Consider the following 14,855-nt stretch of genomic DNA (forward strand, 5'->3'; position numbering starts at 1 on the left):
GGCTGAGGAAAAACGGCCTTGGCTGCGGGGCGGGCGGGCGCGGACGGAGTGAGGGACAGACAGCCCGCCTGCGCTGAAGGGAAACTGACAGGGCCGCCGCCCACGCTGAGGGAGGGACCGACAGGAGCATCTGGCAGCGGGACCCAGGTCCGTCCGCACTTCTCATGCCACCCCAGAGGAGGGTGTGGGGCGGGAGATGAGCGCTCACGCCGTGGGCCTCCCACAGCGTTCTCTCTCCGTTCACAGCGTTCTCCCAGTTTGCCCGTCTGTTGATAATCCGGGCCTTCCCGAACGCTGCGGCGGGCCCCGGTTTCCACACCATCATCAGCTTTTCCTGGGCCAGGGACGCGCGGAGAGCCCCGAAGGCTTGAGAGCCGAAGCGGTTTTTTCAGACTTTCTGGATGGTTACATGATTCTTGGTTTTTTTGAGACAGGGTCTCTCTGCAGCCCTGACTGTCCTGGAACTTGCTTTGTAGCCCAGGCTGTCCTCGAACTAAAGAGATCCACTCTCCCGAGTTCTGGGGTTAAAGCCATGCCCCACCACTGCCCAGCGGTTACGTGATTTTTTAAAGGTTCCTGACCGTGACTGTGGTATAAAGAGGTCGAACCAAAGTGTACTCATGTAGAATATGTTGCTATTTATTTTTAAAAATTTGTCTTCTATTTTTATTTTTATTTTTTGGTGTGTGTGTGTGTGTGTATGTGTGTAGGCACAGGAGCCACGGAGCACATGTCGAGTCAGAGGGTGACTTTATGGAATCCGTTCTTTCCTACCTTTACATGGGTTGCAGGAATTGAACTTAGGTCTTGAGGCTTGCATTGACACTCGGCAAACGCCTTTACCTATCAAGTCACCTCGCTGCCGCTGACTTCTATTATTTTGTATGTGTGAGTTTGACAGACTTGGTCACTTGTAGCTTTATCATCATTACTCAAAATGCCTGTCAGAATGCCAATTCCCAGAAGATGGACAGTGCAGCCTTTAACGCAGTGGTCCTTAACCCTGGGGTCAATTGACCCTTTCACAGGGGGTCGCCTAAGACCATTGGAAAACACAGATAATTTACATTACAATTCATAGCAGTAGCAAAATTACAGTTAGGAAGTGGCAACAAAAATAATTTTATGGTTGGGGGTCACCACAACATGAGGAACTGTATTATAGCATTTGGAAGTCTGAGAACCAATTCTTTAATGCCTTATAAAAGCCCTATTCCATGTTAACAGGCAGCTCATTTTATTTCCCAAAGCCTTAGGACAACATCCCATTATGTCCCCCAATTCAACCACCTGTCCTTTTTCTGACAGGCTGTTTTATCTGACTACTTGCTGCTGACCTTGCTGCCTCTTCTTGTTTGTATTGGTCCCTCATGGATTAACCCTTTATGGACTTTGAGAACTCTACTCAGTGATAATTACAAGTATGCTATGTCATACACTGCTGAGACCCTATTCCATCCTAAACCACCCACTACCTAGAGTGGAAGTGAATGCCTAGAAGACATTCTTTAATTTTTGGACTATGTTCTGTCTGTTCCTAGCCTATGACTAGGTCCCATATCCATTTAGATAATATAGATAGTACTGGAAAGATTAGAAAATGTGGAAAATTATAATTACTCTCTAGTACTGTTTGCATAGCAAAACCGTTTCATAAGCTTTAGGTTTTAAGAATTTCACAAGTTACTGGGCAGTGGTGGCTCATGACTTTAATCCCAGCACTGGAGAGAGGCAAGAGAATCTCTGAGTTCAAGGCCAGCCTGGTCTACAGAATGAGTTCCAGGATGGTCAGGGCTACACTGAGAAACCCTGTCTCAAAACAAAACAACAACAACAACAACAACAAAAATTCACATGTTAATCCCATGAAGGGTAGTGAAGTCAAGATATAGTTGAGAGGAGAAAGTGATTATATTAATCTATTTATTTACTTAAAACAGAACCTTGGATTACTGTAACTATCCCTTCCCCAGTTGTTATCCAATTGGACTATAAATGTGCATTATATATACAGTTCCTACTTTTTTTGAGACAGGGTTTTTCTGTGTAGTTCTGGCTGTCCTAGAACTCACTCTGTAGACTAGGCTGGCCTTGAAACATTTTTTTCCATTTTTAAATACAGAAAATATTTTAAAATAAAATCAAGAAACATCTTAAGCACCGTAAGAAGAGTGTTTATTTCATCCCCATCACACCTACCAATGGTACAAAGGAAAATGATTGACAGCCAGAACTGTGGTAGGGGCCTCAGTAAGATTGCTCACAAGTAAAGGCTCCTGCTGCCAAGCCTAACAGCCTGAGTTTGAACCCCAGAACCCACGACTGAAAGAAAAGGCTCTGGCAAGTGGTCCTCTGACTTCCACATGTATACTGAGGTGCTTGCACATGTGCGCACACACACACATGTAAATAAATAAGTGCAATTTTTAAAAATGGTTTTAAATTTTTTAAAGGATTAAAACAAGTGGCAGTAGCCCTACCTATCCCTCTTAGTTCGGGCAGTGGCCCTGCAGCACTGTCCATTTATAATTAGTCATCATGGGACAGGAATGATGGCTTTGTGGTTAAGAGGGCTTACTGACAGACAATGCAGAGGATTGGAGTATGGGTACTATCACCCACATCTGGTGGCTCACAACCTCCTGTAGCTCCAGCTCCAGAGGGTCTTCTGCCCTCTTCTGGTCTCTACAGGCACCTGCACACATGTGCACATACACAGAGACATGCACATATAAATAAAAACAAACACTTAAAGTACTTCATAACGATCAGCTTCATATGGAGAAAGCAGTTTTATTTTTTAAATTATTCATTTGTTTACTCAATTAGCAGACTGTTGGTCTTCTTTTAGATAGTATGGCATCTTGGTTCTGGGAATGGAAAAAAAATAAAGTATTGGGTTCTCAGGTGTTTAATAGTTTACAAACTAGTGACAAGAATACAATGTGTGCACAGATCCATAAATAATAATAATGCTTTGACTTTATTTGTATTGTCCAAAAATTATGAATATATATCACTTTCTAAAAATGAAGTAGGAGAGATGTTTCAGTGGTTCAGAGCACTGGATGCTTTTCCAAAGGTCCTGAGTTCGATTCCCAGTAACCATATGGTAGCTTACAACCATCTATAATGGGATTCGAAGCCCTCTTCTGGCATAAATGTGTACATGCAGATAGGGCACTCACTCATATACAATAAATAAATAAATAAATCTTTAAAAATGAGCATCTAAAAAAGAGCTAGTAGTATAAGAAATTTACAGTAGGGCCAGGCGTGAATGATGTCACAGGCCTTTAATCCCAGCACTCAGGAGGCAGAGGCAGATTGATCTCTCTGAGTTCAAAGCCAACCTGGTCTACTTAGTGAATTCCAGGACAGCCACACAATGAGACCCTGTCTAAAAACAAAAATTGTAGGATTGGGGGTGTAGCTCAGTTGGTAGAGTGCTTACTTAGATTATAGGAAGCCCTGAGTTTGATATCCCACCATAGTAAACAAAAACAAAAAAAAACTGTGCTTTGTGGCATGTGCACACCTGTCAACCCTGCACTCAAGAGGCAGAGACAGGAGGACTAGAAGTCCAAGATGATTCAGGCTAAGTAGTTTAAAGCCTAGCCCAGACACCTTGAGACTTTGTCTCAAGAAGAGAAAAATTCCACAGTAACATGTAAAATATTTAACCTACGAGAAATTTGCATTCCCAAAGAAGTTTTGAGATGCAGATGAGCCCCTAATAGTTTTAGTTACTTGTAAGGTATGTTAGGAAGGTTGTTGGTGGTGCCTCGCAGGACTGGAGCTAAGATAATGGTCACTGAGCCCACGCCTATATCAGGACTGATTAGTTATGCATATTTCTTTCTCTTGTAAAATTCATAGAAATCTGTGGTGATATATTGTGTACCCTAATAAAAATTTGCTTGAAGATCAGAGGACAGAACAAGTCACTAGATTAAACATAGAAGCCAGATAGTGATGACACAGACCTTTAATCCTAGCACTCGGGAGGCAGAGATCTGTCTGGATCTCTGTGAGTTCAAAGCCACCCTGGACTACATGAGATTAACTCAGTCTAGGAGAGAAACAGAGCCAGGCAGTGGTGGCACACATCTTTAATCCCAATACTTGGGAGTCACACACCTTTAATCCCAGCACTTGAGATCTTATACCTTTGCTTAGGAAGCACACATGCCTTTAATCCCAGCACTAAGAAGGAAGTGATGGCTGGGTGGAGAAAGGTATATAAGGCTTGAGGAGACAGGAACTGAAGTCTTTTCAGGCTGAAGAGTCCTCGAAGTAAGAGGTGGTAGCTGTGGCTTGTTCCTTTGTCTCTCTGATCTTCAGGCAAATTTTATTAGGGTACACAATATATCACCACAGAAATCAGTGAATTTCTTCCTTCTAACAGAGATTAGGAACTTCAATTAACAGGTATCAGAATCATCTAATCTACACGTTGGATCATATTCTCAATCAAGAGTTACCAGATAAGAAAACTGAAACCTTTCCTTTGCTCACTTACAATCCTATGCTTTCTCTGCAGGGCTTCCTTGGTTACTTTTTATCATCACTGTTCACCAAAGACCAGTTCATCATTGGCCTTGAAAATTATGCAGGAAAGTATTGTGGCTTAAACAATATTTATTTAGGGTTCCCTATTAATACAGTTAAACTGTTCTCCTATGCTATTTAATCTTTATGGTCACTCTGTAAAATAAGTTAAATGTACATTCAAAATGAAATCTCTGGCAGGTTGTGATATTTGTGGCTCTCCCAAATGTGATTTTTAGGTTCATCTGGGCAGCAGACATAAGGCAGTTGTATATCAGAGCCCTTGCTCCAAACAGCTCATGATACCAGGAACTGAAAATGTACTGCTTTGGATTGATTAACAGGATCATGAAGGTAAGCCTTACAGATTTTCTTTAACTAAACACATCCTTCTTTAAACATTCTAATCCTAGACTTTAGACAAAAGGACTGAACTGGATTGTGAAAGTCTTATTACTGTAGAAGGAAACTGGATGTGAATCTGTAACCTCTAAGTGATGGGAACTGGTCTACTACCTAGAATTAATCACTTCAGTCACAGGGATGATGAAGTCCATACTTTTCTCCACTGTTTATATGATGTGAAATAAAAAGTGATTCCCTATATCTGATAGGTGTTTTGCAAATCTTACTTGATCTTGAAGCTATAGGACACCTCAAATAGTAACTGGGATAATTGAACCACAATTTTTTTAATTTCACTTCATTTAAAAACCTAGGAATGCTGGTTATAAGCGATGGCACAGAGAAACTGCCCAACTAGACTACTCTGGGCAGAAATATTTATGGGAATTCAACTGCCAAGGCCATCTCTTGTGGAGAGCAAAGAGAAGAGCAAACTGGCAGGAAAAGCAAGCAGATGTTTCATGATAGTCAGCAGGGTAGAAATCTGAGTTAACACAGGCTGCCGGGATTGATCTGGAATGAGGTGCCCCTGCCTGAGGTCATTTACCTTTGGGGGAAGGTCAAGAGGAACCCACCTTTAGGCTTGTTTACCTGTTAACAGTCCTTCTGTTTAAGACAATGTCAGTAGCACTGCCCTTTCAGGTAAAGGGGAGTATAGATGTAACCAACCGTCTTATTAAATAAGAAACACAGAACCAATGTAAAAGAGAAAGCTGAGAGGTCAGAGCTCAAAGCTAAAATCTTACCCTTCCTCCTGTGGTGCTCCTAGCTTCCCGAAAGAGAACTATTTCCTGTGTGTATGTCTTTAAATAGTCTTTCTGTTCTGCCTTCTCATTGGTTGTAAACCCAAACACATGACTGCCTCGTCACTGCCTGTAAGTACAGCCCTCTAGGTCTTAAAAGCGTATGTCTCCAATGCTGGCTATATCCCTGAACATACAGAGATCTATGGGATTAAAGGCATGCGCCACCACTGCCACGCTCTTTCTATGGCTCTAATAGCTCTGACCCCCGGGCAACTTTATTTATTAACACACAATTAAAATCACATTTCAGTACCATAGGGGAGCTTTGGACCTGACAGTGGGATGTGGCTCACTAACAGAGAGGTCGCTTAGCATATATGAGGCCCTGGATTTGAGCCTCAGTGCCACAAAGTCAAAACCAAATTCTAGGACAGATTGTAATTCAAAAACATAGCAGCTTCAACTGTTTTCCAACCATGAGGAGAAAATCTTGAGTTACTTGTGTGTGGAAAAGCCAGGCCAGATGTCTTCCTGTACTATAGAGATGGTACTTCTGTACTCATAGGGCAGCCTTAAGAGTACAGAAACCCTGGAGTTGGCATTGCTGAAAAACCATTGCTTGAGCTGGAAGAATGTCTGTTCATAGCATATTGCCTAACTTAGGATTTCTGTTGCTGTGAAGAAACGCCATGACCACAGCAACTCTTATAAAGGAAAACATTTAATTGGGATGGCATACAGTTCAGAGGTTTAGTCTCTTATCATCCTGGTGGGAGGCATGGCAGCCTATAGGCAGACATGGTGCTGGAGAAGGAGCTGAGAGTTCTACATCTTGATCCACAGGCAAGTGCACTGTCCCATTGGGCATAGCTTGAGCATAGGAGATCTCAAAGTCCACCCCCACAATGACACTGTGATGATTTGAAAGAAAATGGCCCCCAAAGGGAGTGGCACTATTAGAAGGCAGGGCTTGGTTGGAGGAAGTGTGTCACTATAAGGGTTTCCTGTACTCAAGCTACTGCTAGTGAGACAGACTACTTGCTGTTGCCTGCATATCAAGATGTAAAACTCTCAACTCCTCCAGCACCATGTCTGCCTGAACATCACCATGTCCTACCATGATGATAGTGGACTAAACCTCTGAACAGTAAATCACCCCAAATAAATGTTTTTCCTCTATAAGAGTTGCCACGGTCACAGTGTCTCTTCACAGCATAGAAACCCTAACTAAGACAGAAGTTGGTTGGTACCAGGGACTGGGGCATTGCTGTGATAGGCCTGATCATGCTTTTCTTTGAAGGACTATGGACCTTGGGACTGTGGATTAGAAAAGCAGTTGATCACTTTAAGTGCTGCTTAATGGACCATCCTAGTAGAACATGGAAGACAGTGATGCTGAGTGTGATTTAAACTGTGGGTGCCTGGAGCAAGAGGTTTCAGAGGAGAAGAATTTTAGAGATCATTCTTGTGATGTTTTGGTGAAAAATATGGCAGCTTTTTGCCCTTGTCTGCCTAAGGCCAAAGTGAAGAGTTTTGGATTAATTCCGTTGGCAGAGGAAATCTCGAAACAGCCTAGTATAGACTCTGTTATGTGGTTATTAGTGGTAACTCTAATGAAGATTTATAATGAAAAGGAGCAAGCTGAGCAAGAAAAAAATACAACGTGTAGAACAATCTGAGGAGCAAAGAAGCACCAGGAGTGGAGTTATGTGGAATGGAGATGGGTTCAAGATGAACAGATGAAGAATGGAATAAAGGAAGTGGTGACCTCGGGGCAAGATCCCACCCAGAGAAGTTTCCAGCTTGTAAAAAGGAATTAAAGAAAAGCTTAGAGCCAGATGTGGTGTGCACACCTTTAATCCCAGCACTGCGAAGGCAGAGGGCAGCAGACCTCTGAGTTTGAGGCCAATCAGCTTCAACAGGTCAGAGAAGGTGAGAGGAGACATAGAGTCGGTGAATACTAATGAATACTAAACACACACACAGGAAATTTATCTGAGGGGGCAAAGCTTAATTCTTCATTTTATTTTCTCATTCTTCTTCTGTTCTTTATTTTTCTCTTATCCTTTTTTATACCACCTAAGACAAAAAATTCTATGCAAGAAAAGATTACCCCACAACCACAAGTTACATATTTGGCAAAAACAAAACCTTTACACAGGAAGAAATCACATTATAATCATGTTACATGTTTTCCTTAGAAGCTCACAAGTAGTTAGACATTTTCCTTTGCATTAATTTTCCTACCATAACATCTTCACCTCAAAGCACTGATTCTTTTATTACTAATTGACAAGGTTTAAGCAAGCTGAGCGTATTTCTGCCAGTTCCTTCAAATGGCAGGCAGCTGTTGGCGGTTTCAGCGCAGCAGATTCCGAGCCTGTTTCTATTCTACAAAATTTTACTCAAGTGCTCAGCTAACCATCTATTTTTCTTTTTTTTTTTACACACAATAGGGTCATTTGATTTCCTTTCACAACTTTGTTTTTTCAAGGCGCACACCAAAACCTGACTAATTCTGTAAGCTACATGACCAAGGAACTCAGACCTAACCTTGGTGTAGGGATGTAATTGCTTTCTTTGATCATCAGCCTGTTTTTCCACAGGCAGAGTTCGTGGGTCTATAATGCATGAAACTTCCTTGTTCTTACTTTCTGTCCTCAGCAAGTCTCAGATCTAGCAATGGGGGCGGTGACTTCTTTCCTTATTTTTATCTTTCTTGTATTTCTTATTGGAGCAATTGGCAGAATTACCTAAACCTTTTCCCTAATCATCTTTACTAACTGTCCTAACTACCTGTATCTTTAAATCATCAATCCAACCAAGTGTCATTGCTCTTATAAAAATCATCTTCGGGCTGGAGAGATGGCTCAGCGGTTAAGAGCACTAGCTGTTCTTCCAGAGGTCCTGAGTTCAATTCCCAGCAACCACATGGTGGCTCACAACCATCTGTAATGAGATCTGATTCCCTCTTCTGGCATGCAGGCCGAACACTGTATCCATAATAAATAAATAAATAAATAAATAAATAAATAAATAAATAAATAAACAAATAAACAAATCTAAAAAAATAATCATCTAATTTTTTAAAAAAAGAAAGAACCTGTCTCAAAAACAAAAACAAAAAAATCGTCTTCGTTATAATCAGCAAGTAAATTTCCCAGTGAGGAGGGGTATTTTTCCAAGAAACAAACACATTATACTAGATGCAGTGGGAGTCGTTCACATAATAATCAGACCATGCCAAATACAGTAAGAACACGATAGCGCAAAGCAGGAGAAAGCGCAGCAGAAGCAAGGGTCATTCTGGAGACAATCCCTCTGGGGCTTTGCCTCTCCAGGGCTCACCCATCGTACTTGTGCCATCTGCTGGGTTGTATTCCATAAATTCTATTGCTGACTGCCGCTCCTCCAACATGGCCACCACCACCAGCCTGGTCTAAAGAGCAAGTTCCAGAACAGCCAAGCTTAGGTAGTGAAGGAAATCATTGAAAACAGAAAGCTGGTGAAGATATAACTGAAAGATCTCTGAGTTCAAGGCCAGCCTGGTCTACAGGGCAAATTTCAGGACAGCCAAGGTCAGGCAGTGAAGGAAACTATCAAAAACAGAAAGCTAGCTGGGCAGCGGTGACATATGCCTTTAATCCTAGCACTCGGGAGGCAGAGGCAGGTGGATCTCTGTGAGTTCGAGGCCAGCCTGGTCTACAGAGCGAGATCCAGGACAGGCACCAAAACTACATGGAGAAACCCTGTCTCAAAAAACCAAACCAAAACAAAACCCAGAAAGCTGGTGAAGAAGTAATTGAACAAGAGGGCCATGTTCCAGCCCCAGTAAGCAGCAGAACTTCTTAGCTTTGGCCACGTGGTTCTGGCTTCAAGGATAGAAGAAAGGCATTATGGAACTCTCCTCTGAGACTAAGAAAAGCCACTGAGTCCAGGCATGTGTCAGGAGTGTCCCTAAATGGAGGCCTAGAGAGGCCATTGTGTGAAGCTGTGAAGGTGATGCCTGGATTGCCTTGGAGAACCCAAGATGTTAGAGATGCCAGAGCTGTGGGATACCTGCTGAGGAAAGCTGCTAACAGGAAGTGGAAACAGCCCAAGAGGAAGAAGTGTGTTGCGGTCAACAAAGCTGAAAGGAGTTCGAGATCTGAAAAGCATTTTGATATCAGACATGAGATTCAGAGTTTGGAGTTTGCATAGTGAGGAAATACTGTGCCATTATATGTTGGAAGTATGTGATCTGCTTTTTTATTTTGATTTTACAGGGGATTACAGTTAAGAGATTGCATGAATCTCAGAAGAGACTTTGACTATAGACTTTTAAATAAGTTTGAGACTGTTACAGACTATGGGGACTTTTGAAGCTGGACTGAATGCATTTTGCATTATGATATGGCTACAAGCCTTTGAGGGCCAGGGAGTGGAATGTGGTGGTTTAAAAGAAACACATCTCCTCCACTAAGGCCAAATCTCATAATAGTGCCACTCCCTTTGGGGACCATTTTCTTTCAAACCACTGTTGTAGAATATTATTTTAAGATATGTTACATTTGTTTATGCTCTAGAACATTTGTTTAGTGATGCAAAGATATGTTGCATTCTTTTATGTTGCATTTGTTTAACTCTGTGAAGCTGTATTACTGTGCCTGTCTAAAACACCTAATTGGCCTAATAAAGAACCCGAACTTGGTCAATACCAAGTCAGGAGACAGGATAGGCAGGCCTGGCAGGCAGAGAGGATACATAGAAGGAGAAAAAGAGCAAAGGAGATGAAAGAGCAAGAAAAGGAGGAGAGGAGGACTCCAGGGCCCAGCTACACAACCAACAATAGAGTAAGAAGGAAAAATGGTACACAGAAATAGAGAAAGATGAAAGTCCAGAGGCAAAAGGTAGACGGGGTAATTTAAGAAAAGCTGGCTAGGCCGGGCGGTGGTGGCGCATGCCTTTAATCCCAGCACTCGGGAGGCAGAGCCAGGCGGATCTCTGTGAGTTCGAGGCCAGCCTGGGCTACCAAGTGAGCTCCAGGAAAGGCACAGAGCTACGCAGAGAAACCCTGTCTCAAAAAAAACAAAACAAAACAAAAAAGAAAAAAAAAAGAAAAAAAGAAAGAAAAGAAAAAGAAAAGCTGGCTAGAATCAAGCCAAGCTAAGGCTGGGCATTTATAAGAAAAAATAAGCCTCTATGTAAATTTATTTGGGAGCTGGGTGATAGGTCCCCCAAAGAGTAAAAAAACAACCAACAGCAAACACCACACACCTTGTAAGATTGAAGCTAAGACAATGATCCCTAAACTCACACCTAGATCAGGACTGCTTAGTTATGCATACATCTTCTTTGCATTATAATTTTTCCTCTGTGTAAACCTATAGCTCCTGTTGGCACCCTGGAAGAGACTTAGGATCATTAAACCCATTCATCTGTTCCTCTGATCACATTGACTAAATATCTCTGCTTTTTACTATTAGACATCTTTTAATTGATGTATTGAGAACAGGTATATAAGTCTTTTAGGGCTGGTGGAACCTACCCAGGCTTTTGTCTAAAAGCTCCAGTAACAACTTTGGCAAGTTAAGTCAGGGCAGAACATGTCTTTGTCACCAGCCACTCTCAGCAAATTGTCTCCAAATACAGTGTGATGTTTGGTGTTAGTTGTCAACTTGGCAGAATCTAAACTTACCTAGAAGATAGGTCTCTAGGCATACCTGTAAGGGGTTATCTTAATTGCATTAGTTGAGGTTGGAAGACTATCCTGCTGTGGGTGAAACCATTTCTCAGATAAGATATTGCATTATTTAAGTAGAGAAATGGAGCTAAGCAGCAGCATGCATTCATCATTCTGTTTCCTGAGTTTGCAATATTAATCATGAAAGCTTAGTCTTTAGCTTCGTCTTGTTCCCAATTAACTCTTATAACTTAACCTGATTCTATTAATCTATGTTCTGCCACATGACTAGTTACCTATCCTCCATAATGTACATCCAACTTCCTCAGTGTCTCGGCATCTCCTGCACACCTAAATTCTTCCTGAGTTCCTCTTTTTCCCTGGAAGTCTTGCCTATTCTTTTCTGTCTAGCTATAGGCCATTCAGCTCTTTATTAAAACAATCACAGTAACATCTTCACACAATATGAACAAATATCCTGCAACATGTCCCCCTTTTGTCTAAATAAAAAGGAAAGGTTATAACTTTTACAAAGAAAACTATATACAATAAGAACAATTACCAAGTAAGGATTACATTCACAATGTACAGTCCATTTGTATTTGACAAATTCAGAGAAAATACTCTATTATTTACCCTATCTTGGTGAGTTCAAAGTTTTGTACCTAATTCACTTTCTTTCAGAACTTGCATTATCATCCTAAAAATATCTTTTTAGGCCTTAAAACATTTTTTAAATAAACACCTTAAGCTTTTGTGTCTCTCAACCTTATAAACTTTACATCTCTTTTGTAAGTTTCTTTTATGAATTTGGTAACAAAGAAAACTGTATAACTATCTAGTCTTCAGCCTCCATCAGAGACCTGAGAAGGATAAAATTTTACCTGAGTAAACAGGAAATGCAAAGCAAACAACTTTCAAAACTATAGAAATGGTAGGGACAGCTGGCTTCCTAGACAGTTAACCCAAGTTTCCTTTGCAATGTTGGGGCACCCATTTTCAGCCTATAGGACTAGAATATCTGATAGAGTTTTCTGTGAAGCAGGAATTTTGAAGGGCTGCCTACCTTGTCTTGGCAAAGTTTGACAGCCGCCTTCTTTTGTGTTTTGCTTATCCGATTAGGACAGAATACTCTCAGTAGTCAAGTTCTTATATCTTAAATTAACCCATTTCTATAAATCTATACCTTGCCACGTCACTTGTGGCTTATCGGCGTCTTTACATGCTGCTTGTCCTGGAGGTGGCTGGCAGTGTCTCTCCCTCCTTCTTCCTGTTCCCTCAATTCTCCTCTCTCCTTGTCCCGCCTATACTTCCTGCTTGGTCACTGGCCAGTATTTTATTTATATAGAGCGATATCCACAGCATGTATCACCTGGGGTATTTGTCTTGTCTTCATTGGTGTCTTGTCATTTTGTTCTGAAAACACACAAACTTTTAAAGGTAACATACATTGCATTAACACAAGTATAAAATGTGTGGTGTGTACAAATCAGCTAAAGATGATTCTTTGTGTTTGAGCGGTAAAAGACATCTTTAACTTTATGAGTCTGTTTAAACTGCATAACCAAACCATAATATAAATCTCCAACTATGTCATATGAAAGGATGGCGTATAATAATAAGTAATGAGGGCTCTGTAACCAATAAGATTTATCATGTCTTATTCAGTCTCAGAACTGTTTCCATGTAGGGAGATCAGCATATGTGTCGCCTGTTCTTGAATATTATTTAAGGACCTGCCTTAATAATCTCCTTCCCAGGGTCCCAAAAGAGAAGCTACTAAGGGTGCAAATTATTTTCAGGAGAAAAATCTAAGTACACCGAGCTCTTAGTCTGTCTACTTTATTCCTCTGGGATAAGATTCTATCTACACAGCTACAGTTTTGTACTCAAACCTAGCTCCTTTCTTGCCTGATTTCTCTCTACCATTATCTGCTGTCCCCTCTAAGTTCTGTCTTAATTCTCTCGCCTTAGTTCTGCCTCATCTTGGTCTTTCTCAACTCTGTCTTACCCATCTTGTTCTTCCCCATCTGGCTCTTCCTCATCTTCCATCTCATTCTTTTAGTTCTCCAGTAAAAATCTTCAAAATCCTCCCCAAGTCTCTGAGGTTTACAGTTATATACCCATGCAACAGCAGTGCTCTAGCCAAAGCAAGGTCACCAAGCTTGAATTCTTACAGGGTCATAAAGGCAGATAAGAGTTTTCCTCAGGTAGCGACTGTCAGGCTTTCTTTTCTTTTACAGCCCAAAAAGGGAATGGTAAAGGAGGAGGTCATCTAAGAGCTAAAATCAGTTAATATATCAGAAAAAGGGAATTTATGTGCTCAAACTACATTCCTAGGGGTGGTTAGGTAAATGTTAGGAGTCTATAATGTTAGTATAAATACTACTAATGCTGTATAAGAAAGGAGGGTCTCAGTTTAAATTGCACAAGAAATAAAGCTATCTGCCTGACATAAGAGACAGGCGTTGTTTCCATAACGGTACGGTGTTCAGGAGATCATTTGGCCTTGGATGCTTGATAGGTATTTTAGATAAATACACTGTTAGGAGTTCTTGGAAGCACACATATCATACAAGAAAATCATTGTAGGAACCAGACATATACATATAAAAGCTAAAATATCACCAAGACTTCTTAAGCCATGGCTTGACCTTTGGAAAAGTCCTTGACCTTTCCAAGTAGTAGCTTTTGTGATAGTAACTGGATTTCATTACATTTTCTGGTGGTTTGCAGCAACCTGTCTTGTAGTTTTCCTAGGTTTCTTCCTTCATGTCTGTAACCATGATTTTCAGGAGATCTCCCTGGTCAAATCTGATTTTATTAATTTTGAAGGAATCCATAACTCTTTGTTTCCCATGGAAACAAAGGCATAACCTCTTCCAGAGTGCAACATATATCCTAACTTCCATTCTGAAGTTAAGACAGCCTTAAAATATATAGGCTGGTTTGATTCAGTAATTTATTCTGCAATCCAATATCTCTCAGCAGCTGCCTTTTTTTTTTTTTTTTTGGTCATTAGAATTTTAAAAATTCAAACTCAACAAAGCACCATACACAATCCAGACGCCCTGCATATTTCCTATTCTTACATGTTTTATTCTTTTTATATTACTTTACTCTTTCTTTGAAGACTTCACTTTGTTTTTAAACTATTTTGCCAAGATCCATGGCAATCTACAGCAGATGGCAACTAATATTCAACAGGTTAACGCACCAGATAAATAATTCTCTGATGGGGAGCTCCACTAGGCATGGACCTTAGGGTCACAGATTATGAATACCATTTGCTTCTGTCTATAATTTTCTCATGTGTTACTACAATTCTTCCCTAAATAGCTATGGGATTTTTCCCACAGCCTGAATTGGTGATATGTTTTCTTCATGAATGTATATTCTCTTTATTGAGTACATTTATTTTTGTGGATTGACAGGAAGATGGTTACTTCTTAAACTGTGTGATTTTGATGAATAAATATTTGCTTTCATAG

General features: G+C 40.8%; 1 protein-coding gene across 1 annotated transcript in view; it reads left to right on the forward strand.

Moving 5' to 3' along the window:
* Positions 1-14,855, forward strand: part of LOC119086141 (leucine-rich repeat-containing protein 37A2-like) — a 71,110-nt gene continuing 56,255 nt past the window's right edge. The window contains exons 1-3 of the mRNA XM_037200786.1: positions 1-147; positions 4,544-4,616; positions 4,791-4,905. The gene's annotated coding sequence lies outside the window, so the exon portion shown is untranslated. The remainder of the gene's footprint in view (positions 148-4,543; positions 4,617-4,790; positions 4,906-14,855) is intronic.

This window comes from Peromyscus leucopus, chromosome 8b (genome assembly GCF_004664715.2).
Source record: "Peromyscus leucopus breed LL Stock chromosome 8b, UCI_PerLeu_2.1, whole genome shotgun sequence".
Taxonomy (NCBI): Eukaryota; Metazoa; Chordata; class Mammalia; order Rodentia; family Cricetidae; genus Peromyscus; species Peromyscus leucopus.